Source organism: Ranitomeya imitator, chromosome 4 (assembly GCF_032444005.1).
Source record: "Ranitomeya imitator isolate aRanImi1 chromosome 4, aRanImi1.pri, whole genome shotgun sequence".
NCBI lineage: Eukaryota > Metazoa > Chordata > Amphibia > Anura > Dendrobatidae > Ranitomeya > Ranitomeya imitator.
In genome coordinates, this window is record NC_091285.1 from 442,904,016 (window position 1) to 442,912,293 (window position 8,278).

Here is an 8,278-nt window from a genome sequence, read left to right on the forward strand (position 1 = left end):
CTGAAACCATTTTAGAAATAAAGTTACAGGATTTAGTCTCCTAAAAATAAGTGGATAAGCAGATATGTAGGGTGTAGACGTGTATCCTGCACGAGGTGTTATCCAGCTTTCCTGATGTCCTGAATGGCAAATTTGCCCTGGTGTCCAAGCATGAGGTTATCAATGCTATGTCATTCAGGAGACTGGGAGAGGTGGGTGACAACCCTTGTTCGCAGTAGTAGCAGCTGCCTTGGTTGTCAGTCACACAACGTTCTTACATGTCTGGTCATCTTATTATTCCTTGTTTTTTGTTTCATAAGGTGGAATTCTTGCTAATAAGAGCGTCAGAATGACATGGGACGCTGAAGTTGGTTTCTTATTCGGAAAGTCATTTAACCCTTCAAATAACGCACTTTGACCATTTTTGTGCCAGTTTTATATTTTTTAAGCGGATTTACATGAGGGCACCTCGCTGCATTGTATTTTATTATTGTGTTTTTTTGTTATAAAAAAAAAGTTGCTGAATAAAGAAACCAACATCAGCAGTGTCCGCAGCGCAGTAATAAGGGGATGTCAGCGAGTGACAGTGTAATAGTATGCAGGTACTGAGTGTGTCACCACGGAACAGACAGACCAACTGGTGTGGGGAATTTATTAACAGGGACAATATTCTCCTCGCAGGGAGAAAACAGTAGAATATGAACTGAAAAGATAACGGTGCAAAATATGGGAGTCAAACAGTGTAACAGAATTAAGCAGGATTTCTTGAGAAAAAGAACACTTATGAGTCTGATGAGGACTTGCTTGAAGGGTATGGGGGCAGTGTTCTGGATTACTGCGTTGAGAAACACGTGATGGTGTCTCCGCGGCTTTTCTACATGCATCTGCATATTTCCCATAAGGGATGGGGGCAGTGTTCTGGATCACTGCGTTGAGAAACACGTGATGGTGTCTCCGCGGTGTTGGATGTTTTGATCTCCCCAAGGTCATTCATCCTTATGTTTATAGTCCTTTTACTAGTCACTGCTCCTAATAGCCAGATTCCTACTCCACACTGATGAGGGGCAAATACCCCGAAACAGCTGTCTGTGGATGGATGCCATGTTTTGGCATAGGTGGTTTTCCTTTTTGGATGCTGCCCTTCCCGTGGTTGTTCCTTCACGGTGAAAGACCTGGCTATTTATTGCTTGCGTTGAGAAACACGTGATGGTGTCTCCGCGGCTTTTCTACATGCATTTGCTTGAAGGGTCGTCTTCTCCAACGTAGGCGCTGAGAAACAGCGGCACTTGTCCCTCTGTTGTCCGTGGGCTGAGTAGTCTCTAGGAGCCCGCTGGCTGGGGTTTCGGGAGTTAATGTGATATGCACAGGCTCTGAGGCTTTAGCTTTTGCAGCACAGCCTATTCCGGGAAAACGATGCTTAGTCTATTATTAAGTCTCTTAACAGGAGTCAGGGGCTCTGCACTGATACCGTGGGTACCAGGGGTTACAGTCTCTGCAGGGGCCACCGTCTCTGCACGGGTGTCAAGGCGCCCCTCTCCAGTCACAGCAGAGTCCGCTTTCATGTATTCACCAGATGCAGTCTTTCTGGGCAATCTCCCTGTATTTGTCCTTTGACCGGGAGCCCTCTCTCCTCCCAAGAGGGCAGCTGCGTCCTGCCCTGACCACTGCACACGCTGCTCTGCCACTTGCGCACGCGCACACCTTTCCCGCTCTCTGCCGGGCTTCCTTCCTGTCCCAGTCTCTAAGTCTGCCCCCCGGAAAACCTGTAGCACAGCTCAATTGTCCCAGGCACGGAGCAGAGAAGGTAACCGCCCCTGACTCTTCTTGTGTTCCACCTCCTTACAACAAGACCACCGTATTTCATAATCTTCCTAGACCGAGATAAGACCACAATGAGGAGACATAAAATGGGGTCCACTGGGCCTTCCTGGCACATAGAAGAAGCTTTGCTGATGAGGAGTCACACTTCTCACCTGCCGCTCTGCATCTATCCACTGATGATTGTCAACTCCCCTCAAATATCCAGGATGCTCCCTGAAAAATGGGGTGACCACCTGGATTCCATAGAGAAATGGCAAATTTTCCAGATGCTCTGCAAAACCTCCTGTGTGCCTTCTATGGAAGAGAAGCGCCAGAGTCGGTGTCCATTTTGGTGGAGTTTGAGTTGGTATAAAATATATAATAAATTGGGTACAGTAGTACAATGCAGGATGTGCTATAAATGTTTTGTTAATCATTTGGGAAAGTTATGAAGTTATGTCTGTTCTGTTCCTGATCTAAGGATCTCAGCTTTTAGTGGAGATGAATCTGTGCTGCACTTTATGCACATGCTCAGTAGTGACCAGTGCTGCGGGGTGGAGGTCGTGGAGTTGGAGGTTTAGCTTAGCTGACTCCACAGCCCTGGTGAGAACACCATTTCCCATTTATCTGAAACAACCCCTACAGATGGACTGAACCAATTTTCAGTCTCTGTAATTTCTGCTACAAAATGTGCTCCATGATAATTTACTCTAAAAGTTCAGATGGGGGCACCACAATAAATCTTTGCCCTGGGTAAAGGAAAATCTAGCTATTCCTCTACACAAAGCAGTTTTTTTTAAGCTGTTTACAATAAGTAGATTTTGCTGTGTTTTTATTGCTACAGTTTTGTTGTCTCTTGTGCATGTTGATAAAGTTTAGTGGCCCCCCAAAAGCCTGATTTAAACTTCTTTAGGTTTTTACACCACAAATGCAGCAAAAACTGATACTTGCGTTTTTGCACTTACCCATTGTTTCCTGTGGGTGAAAAAAACACTGCAAATACACCAAAATAAGTGACATGCTGCAGTTTTCCAAATCAGTCAGGACAATAATACCAATGTGTGTGCATGAGATTCTGAAATCTCATATACTTTGCTGGTTGCATAAAAAAAATGTGAGAACATAGCCGAAGACTAGAACTTATAAAGAACGAATTACCCCACTGAGAATCCAAACATAAGGTGCAATGAAGCACAAGCCTAATACAGACAAAAACTGTATAATCTAAAAATCTGTATTGACAAAAACAGGAATGCTAAAATAAAAACTTTATTGTGAACATGACATGAATATAAAACATTAAAAACTAAAACAAAAAATGCTTAAATGAAGGCTGTGGAACGTATGCACAATGAGCAAAAGTGACAATATGCAAAATGTAAATAACATGAGAGCTAGATAAAATATATGATAACAAGTCAGAACCTGAAACATACTAATGGACCAATGGGGCCAAGAGAAGTGAAAATGATAATCTTTGATATAAGAGTAAAACGCGCGTTGGGGTGTGGGGACGTTTGGCAGCACTGCATAATGAACCTGGGTCAGTACCACTGTCTGATTATTTTTATCACATCACTACTAAGTTATAAACTTTCATTTTATGGAGATATTTTGTTGATATTTGTTGGCACTTGCATTTTCCGTACTTGCTGGTGATGAGCAAACGTGTTCGGGTATTATCAATGTATCTTGGGCATGCTCAAATAATATGTTCGAGGCTCTGCAGCTGCATGATTTGCAGCTGTTAGACAGGCCCAACACATGCGGTATTGCCTAGGGAAGAGCGCGTACACAGACCAGGAAACAGGAGCACGTCGAGGACGGGGCTGGTGTAATGCTTGCGCCTTAACTGGTTGACGCAGGCGTCTGGGGCTGTGGCCCCACTGGACCACTGTCCAGACTACCATGGAAGGGGCGTAACTAAGCAGCTTCCTAGGTGTTCGCTGGAGCCTGTGATGGTGAGGTCAGACTTGTGCAGCAGGTAGCTACCAGGTACCATTCCAGGGTGGTGTATGGCTGTGGGTGCTGACCCTACCGGGGGACGGGACACAGGCAGGCACGGCTGTGACACTGGCCGGCGGACGGGTACAGCAGAGACACTGGCGGGCAGACGGACACAACAGACACTGGCAGGCAGGTGGGCACAGCTGGCACTCTGGCAGACAGGCTTGCACGACTGGCACACTGGCAGGACTGGTGGACAGGGCTGGAACTCTGGAAGGTCAGGTAGGTACCGGAATACTGTCAGGAATATAGAAACAGGTAGGAACCTGTTCAGACAGGAGAGTATAGGAGAACAGGTAGGAACCTGTTCAGACAGGAGCAGAAACGTAGAAGCGGAGCAATGCAGAACCGCAAAGAGCAGAGCACGAGAGCAGAGCGGAGCCACAGAGTGCAGAGCCGAGAGCAGAGCAAAGCCACAGAGTACAGAGCCGAGCAAAGCCGCAACGTGCAGAGCAGAGAGGTGCAGAGCCACGGGTAGTCGCGAGCAGAGTAGAAGTGCAAAGCCACGGAGTTCAGACAGGAGCAGACATGGATACTAGAACTAGACACAAATAGGCCTGCATATTGCAGCCCTAAGAGACAGGAAACAGAACACAACCTGGCAGCTCAGTAGCAAATACTAACTTAGGGAAATAGTTTGCTCAGGCATCCTCCAATGAGTGAGGACGGCTTAAGTATCAGAGGCCTCTAGGCAATTAGCCGAGGACACCATAGGGTGGTGCACACAGTCTCAGTAAGAATCTAGATTTGCCAGTGCCGCCCCCCTAGGCACACAGCCAGGAAGTGTACACAGAGCAAGCAGCCATGAGGCACATGGCATGGAGCCGGCAGCAGACAGAACTCACAGCATTGCCCGGGTTGAGTGAGTTGATGTATCAGGCAGGTGGGGGATGGAAGGCCATGCAGTGATGCCGGCAGGGTTGTTACAGCTGGGGTGGTGAATAAGCCGGCGTGCCTGCATGGAGGGAGAAGGAGACACAATGTAACATACATAGTAACATAGTTAGTAAGGCCGAAAAAAGACATTTGTCCATCCAGTTCAGCCTATATTCCATCATAATAAATCCCCAGATCTACGTCCTTCTACAGAACCTAATTGTATGATACAATATTGTTCTGCTCCAGGAAGACATCCAGGCCTCTCTTGAACCCCTCGACTGAGTTCGCCATCACCACCTCCTCAGGCAAGCAATTCCAGATTCTCACTGCCCTAACAGTAAAGAATCCTCTTCTATGTTGGTGGAAAAACCTTCTCTCCTCCAGATGCAAAGAATGCCCCCTTGTGCCCGTCACTTTCCTTGGTATAAACAGATCCTCAGCGAGATATTTGTATTGTCCCCTTATATACTTATACATGGTTATTAGATCGCCCCTCAGTCGTCTTTTTTCTAGACTAAATAATCCTAATTTCGCTAATCTATCTGGGTATTGTAGTTCTCCCATCCCCTTTATTAATTTTGTTGCCCTCCTTTGTACTCTCTCTAGTTCCATTATATCCTTCCTGAGCATCGGTGCCCAAAACTGGACACAGTACTCCATGTGCGGTCTAACTAGGGATTTGTACAGAGGCAGTATAATGCTCTCATCATGTGTATCCAGACCTCTTTTAATGCACCCCATGATCCTGTTTGCCTTGGCAGTTGCTGCCTGGCACTGGCTGCTCCAGGTAAGTTTATCATTAACTAGGATCCCCAAGTCCTTCTCCCTGTCAGATTTACCCAGTGGTTTCCCATTCAGTGTGTAATGGTGATATTGATTCCTTCTTCCCATGTGTATAACCTTACATTTATCATTGTTAAACCTCATCTGCCACCTTTCAGCCCAAGTTTCCAACTTATCCAGATCCATCTGTAGCAGAATACTATCTTCTCTTGTATTAACTGCTTTACATAGTTTTGTATCATCTGCAAATATCGATATTTTAAATATTAAATATTGATATTTTATTGTGTAAACCTTCTACCAGATCATTAATGAATATGTTGAAGAGAACAGGTGCCAATACTGACCCCTGCGGTACCCCACTGGTCACAGCGACCCAGTTAGAGACTATACCATTTATAACCACCCTCTGCTTTCTATCACTAAGCCAGTTACTAACCCATTTACACACATTTTCCCCCAGACCAAGCATTCTCATTTTGTGTACCAACCTCTTGTGCGGCACGGTATCAAATGCTTTGGAAAAATCGAGATATACCACGTCCAATGACTCACCGTTGTCCAGCCTATAGCTTACCTCTTCATAAAAACTGATTAGATTGGTTTGACAGGAGCGATTTCTCATAAACCCATGCTGATATGGAGTTAAACAGTTATTCTCATTGAGATAATCCAGAATAACATCCCTCAGAAACCCTTCAAATATTTTACCAACAATAGAGGTTAGACTTACTGGCCTATAATTTCCAGGTTCACTTTTAGAGCCCTTTTTGAATATTGGCACCACATTTGCTATGCGCCAATCCTGCGGAACAGACCCTGTCGCTATAGAGTCCCTAAAAATAAGAAATAATGGTTTATCTATTACATTACTTAGTTCTCTTAGTACTCGTGGGTGTATGCCATCCGGACCCGGAGATTTATCTATTTTAATCTTATTTAGCCGGTTTCGCACCTCTTCTTGGGTTAGATTGGTGACCCTTAATATAGGGTTTTCATTGTTTCTTGGGATTTCACCTAGCATTTCATTTTCCACCGTGAATACCGTGGAGAAGAAGGTGTTTAATATGTTAGCTTTTTCCTCGTCATCTACAACCATTCTTTCCTCACTATTTTTTAAGGGGCCTACATTTTCAGTTTTTATTCTTTTACTATTGATATAGTTGAAGAACAGTTTGGGATTAGTTTTACTCTCCTTAGCAATGTGCTTCTCTGTTTCCTTTTTGGCAGCTTTAATTAGTTTTTTAGATAAAGTATTTTTCTCCCTATAGTTTTTTAGAGCTTCAATGGTGCCATCCTGCTTTAGTAGTGCAAATGCTTTCTTTTTACTGTTAATTGCCTGTCTTACTTCTTTGTTTAGCCATATTGGGTTTTTCCTATTTCTAGTCCTTTTATTCCCACAAGGTATAAACCGCTTACAGTGCCTATTTAGGATGTTCTTAAACATTTTCCATTTATTATCTGTATTCTTATTTCTGAGGATATTGTCCCAGTCTACCAGATGTAGGGGTGCCGACAGAAGCACTAGTCAGAATATTACAACACTTTTACAGACTAACAATAAAACAAAAGATCAAATGGATTATAATGTTAGAAACATCTTTTCCTGTATGATGACTTGTATATAAGGCAAAATTAAAAGGAGAAAAAAAAAGCCTCCTCCACCCCTTAAGAGTCGGGCCATTTCTCACCGCATTTTGCCATCACCTATGACTACAGTAGTTGACATATTAGAGGAAAAAGTAATACTACACCCAACATTAAATGTAATTTTAACATTCTACTACCACATCTGGGCATATGGTGTATGTTACATGGTCAGACATATCCTGTTTAATTTATGAAGGATGGACTCTGAAACTTTCAAAGCCTATGCAGACAATGCAAGAACTACCAAAAAAATTGAAGAAAGAGGGATTCCGATACACCCTGTATTAGACATTAATGAGGGCCTCCTACACAATCTGTTGAAATTGGTAGGTAGTGAGACTCCTAGACTCATAAAACCTATGTACTAAGTGAAAGTGCTGCCAAAAATTAGGACGGACTGCAATACACCGTGGAAGACAAAATTGAACAAGTTTCACATAATGACCTTCTAAAAAGATTGAATGAGTGCCGCATGATGACCCTCTAAAGATTGAGTGAAGGCTGTCTGATCAGATGACCCTATAAAATTATGAGTGATGGACGCCTGATGACCCTATATAGATTTTTAGTGAGGGCCGCCTGTTGACCCTTTAAGGATTTTGAGTGGGGGCCGCCTGGTGAGCCTACATTTAAGTTAACTTTATGTTCCATAACCCAGGCTTTGTTCATTTTCAATGAGGGCCACCAGAGGAAGGAGAGATACAAAGTCCTCCTTGTAGCGTCGAGAAGGGTGAACAACCAGTAATCATTGATCTCCAATATGCGTGTAACACAAGGTTCATGGCCCTTTGCTGTGGGACGTAAAGCCAGCCATATGTGCCAGACTCCCAACAGGCAAGACTTCCCTGTTCCCACTACGAGGACTACTCTCCATCTCCTCCTCTTCAGCTCATCCACGCTGAACAGATGGTATCAAGCTGTTGTGGGTAGTACCCAATTGTAACGCAGGCAACCATTTTCTGTTCCTCCTCCTCCTCATCACTCAATCTGCGCTGAGAAGATGAGATGAGGTTGGGCTGGATAGTATCACCATGTGTACTTTCTTCCTCCATCTCTACATGGTCCACATGCAAAGATTCCTCTTTAATTGTGAGCAGCAAGTGGAGCACCCACTAGGACCGTGGGGTACTCAGTATCGGGCCGATTCTGTTCTTAAAGGGGTGGTCACGGTGGCTGTGAC